At 38.8% G+C, this 20562-nt stretch overlaps 1 protein-coding gene across 11 annotated transcripts in view; it reads left to right on the forward strand.

Annotated features, from left to right (window-relative positions):
- The window catches only part of GBE1 (1,4-alpha-glucan branching enzyme 1), a 167197-nt gene that overhangs the window by 43953 nt on the left and 102682 nt on the right, over window positions 1–20562 (forward strand). The gene's annotated exons all lie outside the window — the stretch shown is intronic.

The raw sequence follows: 20562 nt of genomic DNA on the forward strand, positions 1-20562 counted from the left end.
AGGAAGAAGGGACAGCTTCTTTTGGAGTTCTCTCTTCATGTTTCTTCAGTTCATTTTGATATCTTAAAATAACATATTCTGAATATTGAATTTGACTGAGGTATACTGATTTCATTGTATCTTGCATGGGTAAGAAAAATCCACAAGGCAAGGGATGAGGTAAGAAGCACCTGTGCGCAAAAAGGAAAGCAAATACAAGATGATTGATAAACTTTTTTTTAAAATGAATATTTATGCTTTGTTATATATTGTAAATCCACAGAAAATTTACATTTTCTCATTAATATGCACAAACTGTCCTACTGAAAATACTTTGTTCCTTCAAACCATGTCAGTGAACTTCGATTTCATTAAAGTATATAGCTGAATAAACAAATAATTGCATTTTAAAGTTCAGTCACAGTAGTCCTTGGAAATTTAATATAAGCACTATGTAAAGTACAGCAAAGGTCATGTTAATAAGACATAGGAAATTTCTTGGATTAGTTAGCTATATGGAGAATTTCACTTTGAATCCGGGATGAAGAGCATATTGACACATTAATTTTGAGAGAGGAAAAGATGCAAAGTTATAATATGTAACAATATAAAATATTGTATCATATTAATAATAAGCTATTATTATTGGATGGGGACGTTCAAACATAAATGGTTGTCACTTGGACCTAAAAAAATTGTCTAATTTATTGAATCATTTTAGCTGTAAAACATACTGATTTCTATATAGGTTGTGCCTATCAATGTAATCTAACAATTACACGTAGTCCTTGAATTATAACTATTTCTTTAGTAACTGAAATTATAATGGCACTGAAAAAAATCACAACCGGCTTTCACGTTTACAACCCTTGCAGCTTCCCCATGGTCACAAAATCAAAATACTTAGCAACTGGCATGAACTTATGACAGTTGCACGATCCCAGGGTCAGGTGATCACCATTTGTAACTTTCCCAACAAGCAAAGCCAACGAGGGCACCATATTTGCTTAATAACCGCATGAGTCACTTAGCAACTACAGTGATTTGCTCAACAACTCTGGCAAAATAATAATAATAAATAAATGGAGCAAAACTCAATTAACTACCTTGCTTAGGCTCAATTGTGTTTGTAAGTTGAGGAATACCTACATTTATATAACTCCCACCCTAATTTATTGTTTGTTTTTCTTTTGCTCTTCTGAGCAGGAAAGTTAAAATATGCTTGAATTTGAAATTTTATCACAAGCACCTTAGTTGTCTCTGAAAAACTTAGTGAAATTTTAAGCTCTTCCTTGATGTTCTTCCTCTTCTGTGCTTCAGATGACTTTGTGGCATGCCCACCTTTTAAAAATCTTAGCGTCAAAATGATACCAGTGTTATACATAGCTTGGCAAAGTTATTTAAAAGGCAGTTTCAAAAAGCTTTGCAACTGGACCAGAGGAATGATCCCTTCCTTCCTTCCTTCCTTCCTTCCTTCCTTCCTTCCTTCCTTCCTTCCTTCCTTCCTTCCTTCCTTCCCTCCCTCCCTCCCTCCCTCCCTCCTTGCTGACAGATTGAATTAACAATTTACATATCTATTGTATTGCATGCTGATGTGTCTGAATTACCACGGATCAATTATGTTATGGATGGGTGTGATTAATACATCTATTTATTACATACAGTAATTTTTCCTCCTTATTGTTAATGGTGACTTAAGCTCCTGTTGGGCTCCAGTGATGGTATTAAAACATTCAGAAGATATTGGCAGGATTAACTTGGCCGTACTTGCTCTGATTTATCCTTAGGGTAGCAGGAATCCATAGTGATTAATCTTTGTGATACTCCAATCTTTTGTAGGAAAGCAACTTCTTCATTACGAAATTAAATTGCAAATAAAAGAATGTGTTTCCTTTTTGTTTTAAACAGATTTCTTTTTATCATGATAGCTTCTCATTTTTAACAAGTCATGGGATCTAAAACTTTTCTTCTCTTAAATCCCCTATTTATAGAATTCTTGAAATGTTTAAGATAATGTGGAACAGAAACAAGATCACATTAGCAATTTCTTTGGAGTCCATTGGCATAATTTATTACACCTAATAAGGATAAAAAAATAGTGATGGTGTTTTAAAAGATTTAAATAATACCCTGCAAGATGAAAATACCAATTTCATTAGATGAAAATTAAATCAAGCTTAGACTCCATAAAGTTTAAATATGGATCAAGCTTGTATTAATGTGATTATATTCTAATATACAAGTTGATTTGAGTAATATGTGATAGATTTCTTGTTGACTTCCTTAGATTTTAACTTATAAATCTAAAATCAATGTCTCTGCTAGCCTTTTATAGCGATTTAGAGATAGAAGTGATAACAAGCTCTTCCTAAGAATAATGTAACAAACCTAGATCCTCAATCAAATAGAATTATATAGGAGCTTGGTACCCATTCTAACTCAAGGCTTCAGAAAATAGCCAGGTTTTTAAAGACTGTTAGGGTGAGGTCATACAAATTTCAGGGGAATGCTGGACGATGCGCTGATGCTACATCAATTGCATTGTTTAATCAAAGGAACCTGAAGTGTACTGATTCCACCTGATTCTAAAGGACTGGAAACAGGAAAAACACAGAATATGTTTTGAGGAAAAGAGTTGTTGATGGAAGGACAGATTTAAGGCTGTGATAGTTTGAATTGCTAGCTTCATTGTGATATGAACTGGCCTATTTCCTTTTTGAACAATTAAAAATTAGAAGATATAAATAGTAATCGTTGATCAGAAACATTTGTTCTCATATAACTGGCTTTTATTTGCAGGATGCCAGCTTCTGTTTTGTTTTAAATAAAAGTTTTCTTAAGAACAAGCAGATGAATAACAAAAGAAGTGTTCATAGACAAATTAATCACAGCGGCATCACCTGATGCACTCCTGACTTAAATTTCTTCAGGAATAATAATAATAATAAAGTCACAATCAAAACAAATTTGCAAGTAATATTTGCTTGTGGTTTTCTATTTCACTTGATCACAGTCTAATATAATAATAACGCTCTCTTATTTGGGCAATGTTGCCCATTTTAGTTGTCAGTGAAGTCTGCAAGAACAAACAAAATGGTAAGTTCATGACAAAATATTACAGGTTGCAACTGTCATTTGTATTTAATATCACTACCTATTGTGACATGGTAATAGCAGTTTATCACAAAACCTAGTATACTGTACTTAGATAAAAATACTAGATGATTGCTTATTCTTCAGTATTCTTTCAGTACAAAAAAGAAATTGGTAAATAATGTATGACTATAAAATTTGATAGAAGAAACAGGTATATTAATAAAACACAGTAACATTCACCATAATAATAGCAATAGTCAGTTGTGTGAATCTATGATGCAGGGGAGGATTAGGGTAATATTTGCTCTAGTTAGATTAAAATACACACTGTATATACAGTAAGTATTTTCCTTTAATATTGACTACCCATTTGAAACATATTTATGATAGTTTTATTATCATCAGAAAAAGATACAAATTCCACACTCATAGTCATGAGATAGACTAATAGGTGCTGGATTTAAACAAAACAAAACAAACAAAAAGGTATGTGGGTACTTGTAGCACTTAATTAATTGCTTCTACCTACACTTCCTTAGATTCAGTTACATAAATACAATAAGTACTTAAGAACAATCTGTATTATAGGAGGAACAATCCTGTAAAGCTTTAAATTATTCTACAAATCCTATTATAAGAAAAGATTTATTGAAAAAATATTGAACAATATATCATAATTGATCTTAGATATTTAGTGAGTTTTTAAGGGTCTTTGGGAATAGATAGACATAACCAGGTTCAGGAGCAAAAGGCATTTCCCTGGGTTTTATGCTATTCAACAGTGCAATATTATTATTACTAGATAATATCATCAGTGCTACTGAGTGTGGAGTTTGCTCCCTGTATATCTTCTCCTGTGGCCAGCCAGCCATTGGAATGTCTCTAACTCATCGGAGAGCTATTCTGTTTTGGCTACAATTTAATTTAATTTAATTTATCGCATTTCTATGCCGAGGGACTCTGGGTGGCTTACAGCAAAAATAATGCGAACAATGAACATAGAAAAATTATTTAAAAACATTGTAAAAACATTTTAAAAACATTAAAAGCCCATGCAAACCATTCATGGCCGGATCTCGCAAGATTGCAACAGCGAGATCAACGGCCCCAGGCCTGCCGGAAAAGCCAGGTCTTCACCGCTTTCCGGAAGACCAATAGGGTGGGGGTAGTACAAACCCCATCTATCTCTACCCCTCTTCAGCTCCAAGCTGTTTCAACCTGAAGCATGTGAAAAGAAACCCCAATAGGAAAAACCTCACAGAAAAGAAAGTGGATGATCAGCCAAGCTGATAGATGTCTGCAATGTAATATGCTTCATCAGCACTAACACTGCACTCAGTAGGGACTCTTACAGTATACATATAATCCTTAAATTGTGCACCTAAGTGACTGTCAGAAATAGCAACCAGTAAAACCAGTTATATAGGCCTCTGAGTTTCATAGATCAATGTTTTCACTACTAGCTAATGGTTCTATAGTAATCTTTATAGCAGTTATAGCTAGTTATAGCCTTGGGCTTTCAATCTTTAAAATAATATCATAATTTAATAAGGTTCCTACATGGGATCATCTCCATCCTGAGACCCAGACTAGATTTATGTCAGTGTTTCTCACAACTGAGCCTCATTCCCTTGGAAAACCACCATATGATGTTTGGCAATATCTAGATTAGAAAGCTGTCATTTATGCCAATGTCAACACATAACTGAAAGGGAATAGTAAATTATCAAAAATCCCAATTCTGTACTATCCTTAAGGAGAAATTAATCTTTTCCTAGATTGTGATTTTTAACCCATATATCTTCACCTTCTCTGAAGAAATTCTTTCAAAACTCTTGCATTTAGATCCAAAGTAATATTTAATTACGACCATTATATAAAATAACCTTGATTGCCCTGTTGAGCTTTTGTGAGATCTTATATCTGCATAGTAACCAAAGATTGCCCAGATACATTCTATAATACACATTCTAGTTGCATGGTTCACCCTTTAACACTTGACAGAAAATCCTGGACAGTTTTGATATTTTGATGCTAGGATTGGCTTCCATCCTCCCCCCATTGGTAAAAAAAAAATATTCCAGAGCTTTAATTCTGTTCGTCAGGTACTTTGTAATTTTCCAGAGGTTATCCACCAAAGTCCATATGGGATAATCAGTAATAATTCCTTCAGCAATAGAAGAGAATATCTGTAGTTCAGGATTGAATGGTGGAGTCTTTGATGTTCTCTGAGCTTGGTTGTTTGCTTGCAGTTGTCATTACCCAACTAGTTAATATCATCAATACTAGTGATGTTGGGTTTGCTCCCTGTTGAGAGAGAGAGAGAGGGAGGGAGGGAGGGAGGGATATAATATATAGTATCTTGTCCTTGATTAGGCTATTGTTTTCTGCTTAAAATTGAAAATAATACCCTAATCAAGCAGAAAACAATAATCAAGAAGACTACACCTCACCACTACTGGTAGGGCAAGCTACTACCGGTATAGACTCCACACTCGGTAGCATTGATGATATTACCTAGTTGGGTAATGAAACATCTGCAAGCAAATAACAAAGTTCAGAGAGTAGCAAGGACTCCATAAATCTTTTAATAGTTATCTTAAACAGAATGCCAACAGCCAGTTACAGATTGGTTGTCTACTGAATTTCAGTTTTTGAATTTCATTTCTTTCCCTTTGCTCAATTCATAACGTAATAGAATTATTCTTCACTTATGCCTCACCCTTTCTACCTGGAGCTACCAAACCATAAAAAATTCCTTCAATAATAACAATAATAAAAAATTGAGCATTAGTTCTTTAACTGCTGCGTTTAAATAATGACCCATTAAAATCCTGAACTTGGAAGTCTACACACCAGAAATAGCAACATCTTTTCTGTTCAGCTTCAGTTTGTCTTTCACATCTGTTCTTTTTCCCAAGAGAAACTTGAAATATTCAAACCTTTCTAGAGAAGGCAATTGGGCATTGTGGATGCTGATGCTGATTAATTACAAAACCAGAGATGATCCTTGCTGTATCTACATGTTACATAGCAGATGAGATAAGATAAAGCTTTTGGGGAATTCTAATGATAACTCCCAAGGAACCAGGTAAATTTTTCCTGATAATACATTCTCATAGTGTCTAGAGAGATAGAATACAAATTTCTCAGCTGGGCCATAGGAATACAATGAAAAGCTGAGAGTTTCAAATAGATCAGCAGTAGAGTAGAATAGTATCACTTAGTATCACTTTTCTATTGAATGTTATCCATCAAGTTGACTAGTATTGTACACATAGAATATTCTTGTCCAAGGTCAGATTGGAGGAGATCTAGATCAGTGATGGCGAATCTTTTTGGCACCAAGTGCCGAAAAGGGAGCACTTCACGTGCTCATGTATCCCTCTCGGCCAAGACTAGGAATAGGAGTTGCCCAGGGGCATGTGCGCACCAGAGAATGTACTTGTAGTTTCTTCCGGTTTCCGGCCAGCACGCAGGAGAATGTACTTGCTGTTTCTTCCGGTTTCCGGCCAGCGTGCAAGAGAATATACTTACAGTTTCTTCAGGTTACTGCCAGCAAGTCTTCAGGTGCCATGCATGTGCACACGCCAATCAGCTGGCCAGCGTACATGCTCACCCCAGAAAATGGAAGACCAGCTCTTCTGGTTTCCGGCACTGATGCAAGCACAAAGAGTAGCTGATCGTTGCACGCACATGTGCACCAGAAATCCTGAAGAGGAACAGGTGCCATAGGTTCGTCATCACAGATCTAGATAATTTATTTCATCTTAAAAGTTTAACACCACTTGTCTATTACCAACATAGCTAAATATGGACTTCAATTGAAACCAGTTTGGCACAGAGGTAATTTTTGAGCCTTTATATAATTTTTATTTTCAAAGATAGTACAAGCATAACAGTTTGCAGCAGTTTGTTAAAAATTTGGTTTGTATAAAAAGTTCAACCATTTTAGCTTGACTTCTGACTCATATTCCATAGTTGCTACAGGTTTCATTACATCTGTATTTTTCCATGCTTGACCTTGATATACAAAATAGCTGACAGGATCAAATGGGAATTGACATGCCGTTACTAACAGATCAATTTAAAAATAACTTCCAGTAAACAAAACACTTAAGAAGGATGTCTTCTTCTAACAACAACTCCCTGTCTCTGTTAAACACACAGACACCACAATTATTATAGTCTGATTTGAATATGCTCATAATATAATGAGGACTAAGTAGTTTATTTCAAAATGGAAAGGGATTCACAATGGAATCCTAGGTTTCTAAATCTACTCAATTACAGAGAGGTATCGTGTTCAGTTTACTACATGCATTAGTCAACCAGCTGAATTAATTGTAATAAATGTCTTGTTTTTGTCGTCGCAAACAAATTAATAAACTATAATGCTTCTGTTGTTCACCTATGGATGTGATTAATGGTCAGCAGTAAATATTCTGTTATCTTTTTGGCAGTACGAAAACCTGAATGTTTAACAAGAGCACAATTTCAAATTAAAGTAATAAATCAGAATTACTCAAGGTAGGCCTCTTGTGTGATCTCTTCAGATGGTACTAGGAATATAGTATTTTGTCCCATGTAGGTTTGGCAGTGTGCCTCTTTATCAAGTACTGTCTTTCTAGTCACGGTTGTGTTCACGTCTTTGCTACATGCTCTGCTGATTACCTTGGAAAAGGGCAATGCTGTAACTGTTCCACTGACCTTTCAGTTTATTTTCTCTTGTGTAATATGAAACATGAGCTAACAAAGTCTTCGTCTACTGATTTTAGACACAAATATGTCTCTGCATTTCAACAGGTTTCTTCTCAAATTAGAATTGCCTACCCCGTCCCTGAGCATTAATTTAACATAAAGAAAGTAAAACAGTCATGCATAAGAGTTTATTTGATGTGCCTAGGAGCAAGGAAAATCTTGTATGTCTGTGCTAAGAGGAATGTTTGGGCAGGAAAAGGCAACCCACCATAGACTTTATTAAATGCCTGAATAAAAGCCCTGGCTTTTTCGACCTTGCATACACGAATATGCAAAAAATAGCCATGATTTTTAAGTATCTTCAAATCAAATCAAATATTTTATTACAGTCATAGACCGTAGTCTTACTTTTTTTCTCTTTTAAAAACATTGTACAGTAAGATAATATGAAAATGTATAGCATAGTATGGTTCCTGGTAATACTTAAAAGAAAAAAAATTCAAATATGTATTTCAGCATAAATGCTTGGAAAATTATGCTTTCTATCTTTTTAGATTACTTACAGGCTTACAGTAGTCATGTTGGTATAAAATCTTATGTAAAATTGAAATGGATTTTTTAATATATAAAACTGCCATATAAATACAGTTTTAACCTTAGAATACATTAGTGGTTGCTTTTGTCAAGAAATCTCTCATCAATTTTTTTTCCTCAAAAGGCTGATATGCCCACAAGGAAGGCATAATGCTATTATCTTTTCAGTAGAAATAATGTGGAAATGGTGGTAGTTTAACTTAATGTAGTTTTAAGAAAATATGTTCTTTCTAAAACTACCAAATAGCATTTTTCTTTTATCTTTCTTACTTAAAAAAAAAAGATATTAACATGCTGCTCACTTACCACATTTTAATTACTTATTAGTATTTACATCTCTAGCAGAATTAACAGCTGCTGACTGGAAATGTCAAGGAAATATTTCATTATTGCTGTTTAATCTTTTCAAATATTCTGTGTGTATGCATTTTTGATTATTAATTGGAACATATTTTATATGGTGACTTGCCAGCAAAACCCAAGACTGAAGCATGCATGGATCACTACACTACAGTGGAGTTTTTGTAATTCCTTGTATTGCTGAAAACTGGTTATAAACAAACCAGTTTGTTGATGCTTAAGGGATCTTTTGGAACTTTCTGAAATGCCATTGAGGGGAAATTGGTGACATTACATATTTGGTGATGCTACATAACTTATGCTTACATGGATGTACCTATATGAACTATGCACAGAAATGCACATAGAAAAAGCTGAATATTGAGCTGGACTTGGCACTTGCTGAGAGGAGCACTTTGCAGAATTAGATTTGGTCAGTGGCAAAGTAAAGAGATCTTTGTTCTTTTCTGTTAACTACTGTAATTTTCAACAAGATCCTACTTTCTGTTCCCTGACTTTTGCCAATTATTTTTTTTCCTGGATTTTAGAATAATGCAAAGAAAGGGCAGACGATTTGCCATTTTTCCATAGAATGGAAAAAATAATTACCATTGGTAATTCTACATGGATAAATCAATTGTTTACTATCACACGCGAACAAAAAGTTCTAATGTATGTTAAGAACTTTATATACCAAGATGATCAAAACCTGACTTAAGGTTTTCCCTGTCCCTTGTCACGCTGTAGACAGCATGACTATATACTGAAGCGCACAGAATAATGTTACCTTCTCACTGAAGTGGTACCTATTTACATACTTACATTTGCATGCTTTTGAACTGACAGGAGCTAGCAAATAACGGGAGCTCATCCTGTTCTGCTGCACTCAGGTCTCAAACCAGGTGGTTGGCTTTCCAGCTGACATGCTCAACATCAAACCAAATAGTAGAAGATTACTTAAGTTAGAAACTGAAAATTGCCAAACTTCTAGCATTTTCTTTGTTTCCAAGAATACCACTAATTCTTGTATATGACTAACAGCCATTCCTGGCAGAAAAAAATAGTGGAGAACTATGATCATCTCCTTTGTTTGGAACTGTTTCCATTGTCTATAAGATTCAGGTAAATTTTAGAAAAAGGATTTTTAGAATATTTAAAAATTTGATAAGATTTATATAGCCACTCATCTCATATATAAAACTTAAGGGAGTTACAACAAAATGCATAAAATACACAATATAAATAAAATAAAATGTAGAGTAGCTAGGCATTATCCATACAACCAGGAGTCAGGCTGCATCACATAACCAAGACTCCAGCTTGGGCTTGATACCATATTTTTAAGGACTAATATAAGATCAGTAAGGATCAAGTCAATCTAATCTTGAAGGATGAATAATTTTCCAAAGGGCAGGCCCTATAGCAGGAAGGGCTCTCTTTCTGGGCCCTGCCAGCTGATACTTCTTCAGCTTGATTTAGACTTGTCCGCAACTGCTTGTAGGTGTCAACACATACCCATGCTGTGAGGGTATTGATAGATAAGTATAGATTGCAGATGGTTGCAGATGGGTCAACGGGCACGCCTCCTAAATCTCAACTATGTGTTGTATGGAGGTGCACATCCTGCATGCTGATTGGTTAGTCTGATTTTCTGTTCTGTGCTTTGTTTGAGCGCCCTCTAATTAGAACATTACCATTTGCAGAAGTATAAATGCAATAGCTATGAAACCTGCAAATGACAGATACATATGTTATCTGACATGTGGTGACATAGAAGTCTAAATCAACTCTAAGCTGATGGCACCCTAAGCCTGCCCTTCCTGTCAGATCTGGTATGATGTGTATATGCAATTGGGGAGAGACAGTTCTGAAAGTAACTTGGTCCCAAGCACCTGTTCTGTTTCAGGTTTCAAACTCACATACATAGAAAGTTGCTAAATGAAAATAGCAATTTTCTCAAGGTTAAGTGGATAAATGGCAGACAAGCAAAAAAATGTAAATCAAAACAGAATCTCTTAGAAAGAAAGCTTGCCTGGGTAATTTCACTTTCAACAAAAATGCAAAAGAGAAGTAAAAATCCGACCTGAAGTTCAGAGAATCAAGCCAAATGTGCCAACCAGTCTAAAGGTTAGAGTTTCAGAATTTTTACATGAGAAGAATAAATAGGAGCAACATGTCAGAACTTGAGTTCAGACTGTTTCCAAAAGAGAAACATGGATGAAGACTGCTGTAATTGGCTATCAAAATTAAGACAGTTACTACCTTGTTTGCAGTGGTGAAATCTAAAATTTGTTACTACCCGTTCTGTGGGCGTGGCTTGGTGGAGGGATGGTAATGTGACTGGGTGGGCTTGGCCAATTTTTTTTTTAACTTTTAAAACCATTTTTTCTACAACTTCTTCGGCGAAGAGGTTGTAAAAAAATGCTTTCAAAAGGCTCTGACGATCCAAGCTGAGTTGCCTGATCGGCAGAGGGTTTTTTAAAAACTCAGCTGGGATCGTCAGAGGCATTTAAAAGAAAATTTTTTTTTTCTTTTAAATGGCTCTGACAATCTAAGCTGAGTTGCCTGATCAGCAGAGGGTTTTTTAAAAACCCTCTGATGATCAGGCAACTCAGCTGGGATCGTCAGAGCTTGGATCGTCAGAGGCATTTAAAAGAAAAAAAGCCTCTGATGATCACGCAGCTAAACTGGGCATGGGGGGGGGCAGGAATTTTTGCTACCGGTTCTCTGAACCATCCGCCTCCATCGCTACTGGATCGGGTCCGAACTGAGAGCATTTCGCCCCTGCTTGTTTGTCAAGAAGCTTTAGTATCTTTGCTTTGTTTCTGTTCTATTCAAGTCCAGGGCATATTACTTCATTATCCAATTGTTCCAGGTGTTCTGATGTTGCCTTTGTATAGTTAATCCCAGATGATTCCTGGCTTGGTACCATGTTTCCATGAAAATAAGACCCTGTCTTATATTTTTTTGAACCCCAAAATAAGCACTTGGCCTTATTTTCGGGGAGATCTTATTGTTTTGGGTGCATGGAGCAAGATGGTGGCTCCTCTTGCTGTCTTAAATGATTTCCAGGTCTGTCTCCCTAACACTAACCAGAGGAAATGGCGGGGACCGGCTGCACATGTGGCTAAATATTTTTGAGGAGGGCTTATTTTCAGGGGGGGGCTTATTTTAGCACATGTGCTCAAAAGCCCGATTGGGCTTATTATCTGGGGAGGTCTTATTTTTGGGGAAATACTCTATCTCCTAAGGCTGACACCCCACTGGTTCACTTGGAGTAGATTTCTGAGTTTTGAATCCTGGATCATGACAATATCTTACAATCATCCAGAAGCACACTGGAAGTCGTTGCAGTTTGCAAAGCAGTGATATCACATGTGCTGAGCAACTGACGCCAGTAACTGTCCACGCAGCTGCATTCCACAACAGTTAAAGCTTCCTAATACTCTTCAAAGGCAGTTCCATGTAAAACCCATGTAATAGTCCAGCTTCGAGGTCACAAGACATGTGTGAATATGAGCAGGGTTCCTTAGTCCAGGAATGGATGCAATTGTTAAACAAACTGAAGTGCAAAGGTTCTTCTAGCCACAATTGCCTTCTGCTCCCTGAATAGGAACTGTGAGCCTGGAAGAACCTTCAGATTGTGTACCAAGTCTGCCTGGAGCAGTGTCAACACTTTCAAAAATAAGGATTGAAGGCTACCAAATCAGGAGGTCAAAAACCCATAGGCACTTGGTTTTGCTTAGTTTTTCCTGGAACCTGTTACACTTAGCCCAACTTTGACACATTGAGACAGAACTTCTATAGCATCACTCAGACAGCCTGAATAAAGAGATGAAGCTAAGTATAATCAGTACACGGATACCTTACTCAAAATCAATGGATGACCTTACTCAGCAGCTTTATGTAGATATTAAACAGGAAGGGGAGAACACTGTGCTTTGCAGCACTCAATCAAGGAAGGATCACCAGCTGGATAGTGTAACATATCTCCACACACCCTGAGACTTCTCCCATTCATGGTCTTCGGTTAAGTACCGTCCCCTACCCCCACTGATATCCATACAGAGAATCCCTGACTTATCACTACAGTTGATCCTGAAATTTCAGTCATCACTTGTTAAGCTAGCCTCCTACATGACTGCTTTACTCAACTACAATCTCAGCTCTCCATGTTGCTGCTGTTAAGTGGAGCATGGAAAAGTCTCAGATTGGAGACCACCCTGGGAGATTCGGTGCAGGCCATACGCACGTTGGCTCAGTAGTGCTGTGTGGTGCAAAGCTGCAACCATCCTAGGCCAGTCCTGCAGGTCTGGCCTTTCCTGGCACCTGCTTATGCATGACATTAGAAACCTCTGGAACCACTGCACAAATGGGCTTCATTCTTTGGAAGCCCTGTGCAGTTTTAGAAGCCTTCAGAATCCCTGCATGGTTTCAGAAGCCTCTGGGATCCCTAGGCAAACAGGCTTTAAGAGGCTTCTGAAGAATGGAATCTACCATATTTTTTGCAATATAAGATACTCCAAACTATAAGATGCACCTACATTTTTTGGGGAGGAAGACAAGAAAAAAAATCTGCCTCTGCCTCCCAGCAATTTACCTCCCTGCAGCAAACAGCAAACAGCCTGTTTCATTTTCATTTTCAGCACAGCCTAATTAGCACAAGAAAAAAAATCTGCCTCTGCCTCCCAGCAAACAGTGGAGGCCGAAAATGGGGCATGCGGAGGCAGCAATAGGTAATGACAATCCCTGCAGCCTGAAACAGCTGATGGTCGGGAGGCCAATCCAACTACGATCAGCTGCTTGTGCTAATCAGGCTGTGCTGAAGCTGAAACTGAAATGGGTTGTTTGCTGTTTGCTGCAAGGAGGCAAATTGCTGGGCAGCAGAGGCTAAAGGGTGGGGGCCGGCGGGTGGGCGGGCCTACATTTGGTGTATAAGACTCACCCAAATTTTCACCCTCTTTTAGTGTGTCTTATACTCTGAAAAATATGGTACTTCCATAGGGTTTCTAAAGGTTTCCAAATTCCTAAATGAACAACCTGCAGAAAATAAGGCCTGGTGCAATGGGACCTGCCTCTAGTAGGCCACCTTGGCTTCTCAACAGAGAAAAATGGCATGCATTGATCCTTGAGAGTACTGGTTGTGGATCAATCACATAATTCTCCAAGGCTTATGCATATTGGAGAACATGGTGAAGTGAAATTTATATATACAAAATAATGTTTCTACTTTTTCTACCAAGAGCTTGGTTTACTTCTACAGTAATAGCCAAATCCAGCCTAGTTTTCTTAATAGGCTAGGCATCTGTATATATAAATATTTTGATATCTCAGTTTGATTTATCGCATGAATTATAAGACAACTGATATGATATTAAGATAGCATTTAGTTTGAATTTCTGTTTTAGGGTGTTATCCACTATGAAATCACATCTCTACACCAATAATACTTGAAAAGCTTTTGTGTGTCAAGATAAGCCAATTTTCTATACTATACCTTCTCTTATGATCTTCATTTTCTTTCTCTATCTTGGTATAATACATACATAGCAGTGTTTGCATGAACCTTTTCAGGAAAATTATACTTGATATTGCTTGGAGCACTGTCTCTGACTAGGTAATCTAATATTTACAGTTTTTGCAAGAAAGCAATGCTGAGTTCACACGAATACATTTGTAGTTACATTTTCATTCAGATACAGATATGCATATGATGGAACCCATTCTCAAATTCATGAGGAAGTTGATTTCATTGCTATTAGTAATATTTTTATAGATTTTAGTTTTGTTTGGACAGTGCCTGCCTCGCTTGGTGTCATGTGGGATAGTAGATTTTTCTTTCCTATTCATAACTAAATAGTTTATTGGTTTTATTTATATGGCCAAAATTGACTCTGGGCAATTTAACAATTAACTGAAAATGTTAAAAAGTTAAGATAGAAAAAACAGAATAAGTCAATCATTTCATGTTCCATTCAAGATCTTTAATATCCTATGCTATCTGTGCCAATACCAAAAGCATTCAAATAATAGCAATAACAATAGCACTTAGACTTATATACCGCTTTACACTGCATTATAGCCCTCTCTAAGTGGTTTACAGAATCAGCATATTGCTCCCAACAATTTGGGTCCTCATTTTACCCACCTCGGAAGGATGGAAGGCTGAGACAACCTTGAGCCTGGTGAGATTTGAACTGTCAAATTGCAGGCAGCCGGCAGTCAGCAGAAGTAGCCCGCAGTACTGCACTCTAACCACTGTGCCACCGTGGCTCATCCACTTTCTCCAGGGCCATTTGAGGCTGCCGCTTGACTAACTTCTCATCAACATTCCTTCAACAGTGGTGATAGGTCAGAAATCATTCAGAACCATTTGACCCAGCAACGGTTTAAGGGGGAGAAGATGGACCACTACTTTTTAAATTCTGGTGGGGCCACCCCTACATTCAAGGATGAATTTATCCTTGTTTTGTCCGAATCATCCATTGATTCTGGGAGACTTTAGCCAACTTTAATACATTTATTTATTTTATTTTTATTTTATTTCAAATTTATATACCGCACCTTCTCCCGAGGGACTCAGGGCAGTGTACAGCCAGATAAAAACATACAATACAAACATTAAAAACAATTAAAAGGATATATATTAATTTGACCCCAATTTAAGATAACAAACCAATTAAAGGTGTTGGTTATCACCTTTAAAGCGCTCCATGGCATAGGGCCTAGCTATTTGCGAGACCGCCTGCTGCTACCGACGACCTCCCATCGACCTGTGTGCTCCCACAGAGACGGCCTCCTCAGGGTGCCATCAGCCAAACAATGTAGGCTGGTGACCCCCGGGGGGGGCTTCTCTGTGGGGGCACCTACCCTCTGGAATCAGTTGCCCCCAGAGATAAGGAGAATCCACGACCTCAATGCCTTCCGTCGTGCCCTTAAAACCCATTTTTTCCAGCAAGCCGGGCTGGCTTGAGAAGAAATTTTTTTAATTGTTTTAATCGGTTTGTGATTTCTTAACTTCTGGGCCAAATTTATATATATTTTTAACTTTTTTTTTTAATATTTGTATTTTATGTTCTTATTCTGGCTGTACACCGCCCTGAGTCCTCAGGGAGAAGGGCGGTATATAAATTGGAAATAAAATAAAAATAAAAAAAATATTTAAAAAATATGTTAAAAAATATGTTAAGCCAGCCCGGCTTGCTGAAAAAAGAAAGTTGTAAGGGCATGGCGGAAGGCACCAAGGTCTTGGATTCTCCTTATCTCTGGGAGCAACTGATTCCAGAGGGTAGGTGCCCCCACAGAGAAGGCTCTCCCCCTGGGGGTCACCAGCCTACATTGTTTGGCTGATGGCACCCCGAGGAGGCCCTCTCTGTGGGAGCGCACAGGTTTGTGGGAGGTCATCGGTAGCAGCAGGCGGTCTCGAAGATAACTATGCCATGGAGCGCTTTAAAGGTGGTAACCAACACCTTGAAGCGCACCCGGAAGACCACTGGGAGCCAGTGCAGCTCATGCAGGAGTGGTGTTATGTGGGAGCGCCAGGCGGCTCCCATGATTACCTGCGCGGCTGCATTCTGGACCAGTTAGAGCCTCCGGGTGCTCCTCAAGGGGAGCCCCATGTAGAGAGTGTTGCAGTAGTCCAGGCGCGAGGTAACGAGGGCGTGGGTGACTGTGCACAGGGAATCCCGATCAAGAAAGGGCCGCAACTGGCGGATCTGACAGAAGGTCCCCCTGGCTACAGCTGTCAGATGTCAGATGTTCCTCCAAGGACAGCTGCGTATCCAGGAGGACTCCCAGATTGCGCGCCCTCCCTGCGGGGGCCAAAGACTCGCCCCCAATAGTCAGTGATGGAGTCAACTGACTGTATCGGGATGCCGGGAACCACAGCCACTCAGGCTTGGAAGGGTTGAGTTTGAGCCTGTTCCTCCCCATCCAGATCTGCACAGCCTCCAGGCACTGGGACATCACTTCAAGGGCATCGTTGGGGTGGCCTGGGGTGGAGATGTACAGCTGGGTGTCATCAGCGTACTGATGTTACTTCACCCCAAAGCCACGGATGATCTCACCCAGCGGCTTCACATAAATGTTGAACAGAAGGGGCGAGAGGACCGACCCCTGAGGCACTCCACAAATGAGAGGCCTCGAGGTCGACCTCTGCCCCCCTGCCAACACGAACTGCGACAGGTCTGAGAGAAAGGAGGAGAACCACTGTAACACGGTGACCCCCCCATCCCCAACTCTTCCAACCGGTGCAGCATGATACCATGGTCGATGCTATCAAAAGCCGCTGAGAGGTCTAACGGCCAGAACAGAGGAGCAACCCCTGTCCCGAGCCCTCCAGAGATCATCTACCAACACGACCAATGCCGTTTCCGTGCTGTACCCAGACCTGAAACCCGACTGGAACGGATCTAGATAAGAGGTTTCCTCCAGGAATTGTGGAAACTGTTGCGCGACCACACTCTCAACAACCTTCGCCACAAAGCGAAGGTTGGAGACAAGACGATAGTTGGCTAATACTGCTGGGTCCAGGGAAGGCTTCTTGAGGAGAGGCCTCACCACCGCCTCTTTCAAGGCAGCGGGGAAGTGACCCTCACTCAACGAAGAGTTGATAATTCCCTGGAGCCAGCCTCGTGTAACCTCCCGGGAAGCCAGTACTAACCAGGAGGGACACGGGTCCAGTAAACATGTGGCCGCACTAAGTCTCCCCAAAATCCTGTCCACAACATCAGGAGTCACAGAGTCAAACTCTTCCCAGATAAGGTTCTCAAGATTATTCCTCATCACCCTGCCCGAATCTACCCAGTCAGAGTCCAAATCCCCCCGGATCTGAGCGATTTTGTCATACAGATATTGTCCAAAATCCTCGGCCCTGCCTTCCAGGGGGTCCTCCCGCACTCCCGGATGGAGCAGGGAGCGGGTCACCCTAAACAGGGCGGCTGGACGATTCTCTGATGACGCAATAAGAGCGGAAAAGTAGTTACACTTTGCCGCTTTTATCGCCACTAGGTAGGTCTTAATATGCAACCTTACCAGTGTTCAGTCAGATTCAGCGAGAGTGGCCCTCCAACCACTCTCCAGGCTTCTTTTCCGGCACTTCATCTCCCTCAGTTCCTCGGTAAACCAAGGAGCCACGAGGGATCGGCACCGGGTCAGAGGCCGCAAAGGCACGACTCAATCCAAGGCCCCACCAGCTTCCTGATCCCAGGCAGCCACCAGGTCCTCAGCCGAGTCATAGGAGACTATATTTACAGCATTCAGGATTTTGTCTACTTCTTCAATACTAACAGTTCAAACTTCCCCCAGGTAATAGGCCTAGGCACTGTGGATTTTTCTGGGAAAAAATGCAGCAGAACAGAATAATTAGAGTTTCTAATGATGAAGAATGATGGCAATGGTTGTCCTATACACATTTTTAAAAAGTTCTTTTATGAAAAAGATTAGATGGCTTCATAGTTAATTGACCAGTTTTGCTGTTGTGTTTTGACCTTTCTCCTCCCAAACATGTATAACTTGTCTTTTCCTGTCTTTTTGGTTTGACTTATATTTTATACATTCCGATTAAACCAAAAGAAACTTCAGAATTCTATCACCTGTCACATATTTGTTGACAAAGCAAATTTATATTTAGATCTCTTCTCTTGGGAGAGGAATGTGTTCTGCCTTGCATATTACAAAAAAACTGATGATGGAACTTAAAGAAATCCTTATACAGTTTTAATACTTAGTAGTAAAGTTCATATTTTTATATGCAAAGGACATTTGATAAGTAAATTTAGCAAGTCACCTGATCATACACTGCAATCCATATTACAGCTCATATGGGTATTTACTCCCTTCCCCCCCTTTCCTCCCTTTCCTGAATTGAGAAGTTCCTCAGGCTAAGTGTACAAAGGCTTCCTTACCACTCCTGGAGGTCTAACAGGTGGTGACCAGGGGTGGGTTCTACTTACCTTTACTACCGGTTCGCAACGGGGTCGTGCACGCGCACATGCTCTTCTGCGCATGCACAGAAGCATTTTTGTGACATTGGGGTCAGTGGGCAGGGCCTCCTGCCAGTTTTTTTTTATTATTATTATTTGATTTATATGCCGCCCTTCTCCGGAGACTCAGGGCGGCTTACAGTGCGTTAAGCAATAGCCTTCATACTTTTGTATATTTTATACAAAGTCAGCTTATTGCCCCCACAAACTGGGTCCTCAATTTACCTACCTTAGAAAGGATGGAAGGCTGAGTCAACCTTGAGCCTGGCAAGATTCGAACTTACTTTAATTGCAGATGGCTGGTGTTAAATTACAGTGCTTTTGTCTGCAGAGCTATCCAGGCTCTATAGAACCGGTGCAAACCGGAGACAACCCACCACTGGTGGTGACATTATCTTTTCTTCCACATGTTGGCCTCTGGTCTCTAAGATCTAATTTTGAATGTAAATAAAAAAAGTCGCCTTTTGACTCTTTTCTTCCTCTTCCTAGAAAAGGATCACATTATGCCAGAAATTTACAAAACAGGAATGAAGAAATGGCCATCTATACTTGTACTGGACTGTATTAAGAAATTTTGCATAACCACTGAGCACTCTGATGCTGACCACTCAGAGCACAGACTTTATTTGTTTCCATCTGGCTTCAATAATGGTTCAGAAAACTGTATTAAAATGAGAAGGACAGTGTGTTCAGTGTAACTACCAATTTGAGGCCATTGGAACTGGCGTTTGGGGAGAAAGTTTATTTTTTGCATTTTAGTCATTACTGAGGTGCAATATAATACAAAATAATACTAATACTAATACTAATAATACTAATAATACTAATAATACTAATAATAATAATAATAATAATAATAATAATAATAATAATAATAATAATAATAATACAGACTAACTTACACAACTGAGCAACAAAGGAAACAAAAAATAGCAAATAAAGTCACATTTCACCCTACACCTGGAAATAGATTTAATGGAATGAAAGATTTCAAACTATATAGCTCCAATAGCTAGGTCTATCAGGGACAAAGTATGGCAGCTGTCCTGGGTCAAAACTCCAGAATTACTTTCAAATAGATTGGTGAGTTTTTTGGAAATTATTTGTGTCTTACTGCTGGGGAAACCAACACCATATCTCTTCGCTCTAAATATCATCAAAACTGTCAATTAGAATTATTATGTAGGAATAATTATGGCTCTGTCTCTAGGGAGCTTCCTTTCTGAAAAACAGATAGGGCTTTTTTTTTTTTGGTAAAATGGCCAAAAGCACATAGAAAATACTAAAAATATACCGGTAGCTGGAGTACAATTAATTTTTCTCCCTTTCTGCATGGAGCAGTGAATTTTTACCACAACAAGATAGTTTAGGAGCTGGAGTATTTACTGGCAATTTTTCCTTTCTTCTGTTTAGTATTATAGCACTGTTTGATTTGTGATATTGCTAACTTGTTCTGAGGTCAACTGGAGTGAACATGTCTACATGGCCAATTTCAAAACATTTTGAAGGGTTGGGAAGTGGAAATAGTTCTCTGTAAAATGTGCCTTATCATTTCTGGGAGTGAGACAGAATTAAATAAGCCATAAGCTTCATATGTAAAAATTGTTTACAAGTGATGAGATAAATATAAGTCTTTTAAACAAAACCATTGATAGGAGTTACTTCTTGTTAAATGTGATATATACATTCATAACATGCTCTGTCAACATTTCATGAGAATGTTGAACTATATTGAAAGGTTTAACCTTGCAAGTAAAATGTTAACGTAATCAGGTGGAATAGTCAGTAAGGAACTTCTTAAGAAGATGTCTAAACCTGTAGCATTGCTTTAAATAAGTCTAAATTGTTTCCTAGCGATGACATTTTCACC

The sequence above is a fragment of the Pantherophis guttatus genome, chromosome 5 (genome assembly GCF_059756535.1).
Source record: "Pantherophis guttatus breed Tessera chromosome 5, ASM5975653v1, whole genome shotgun sequence".
In the NCBI taxonomy this organism is placed as follows: Eukaryota; Metazoa; Chordata; class Lepidosauria; order Squamata; family Colubridae; genus Pantherophis; species Pantherophis guttatus.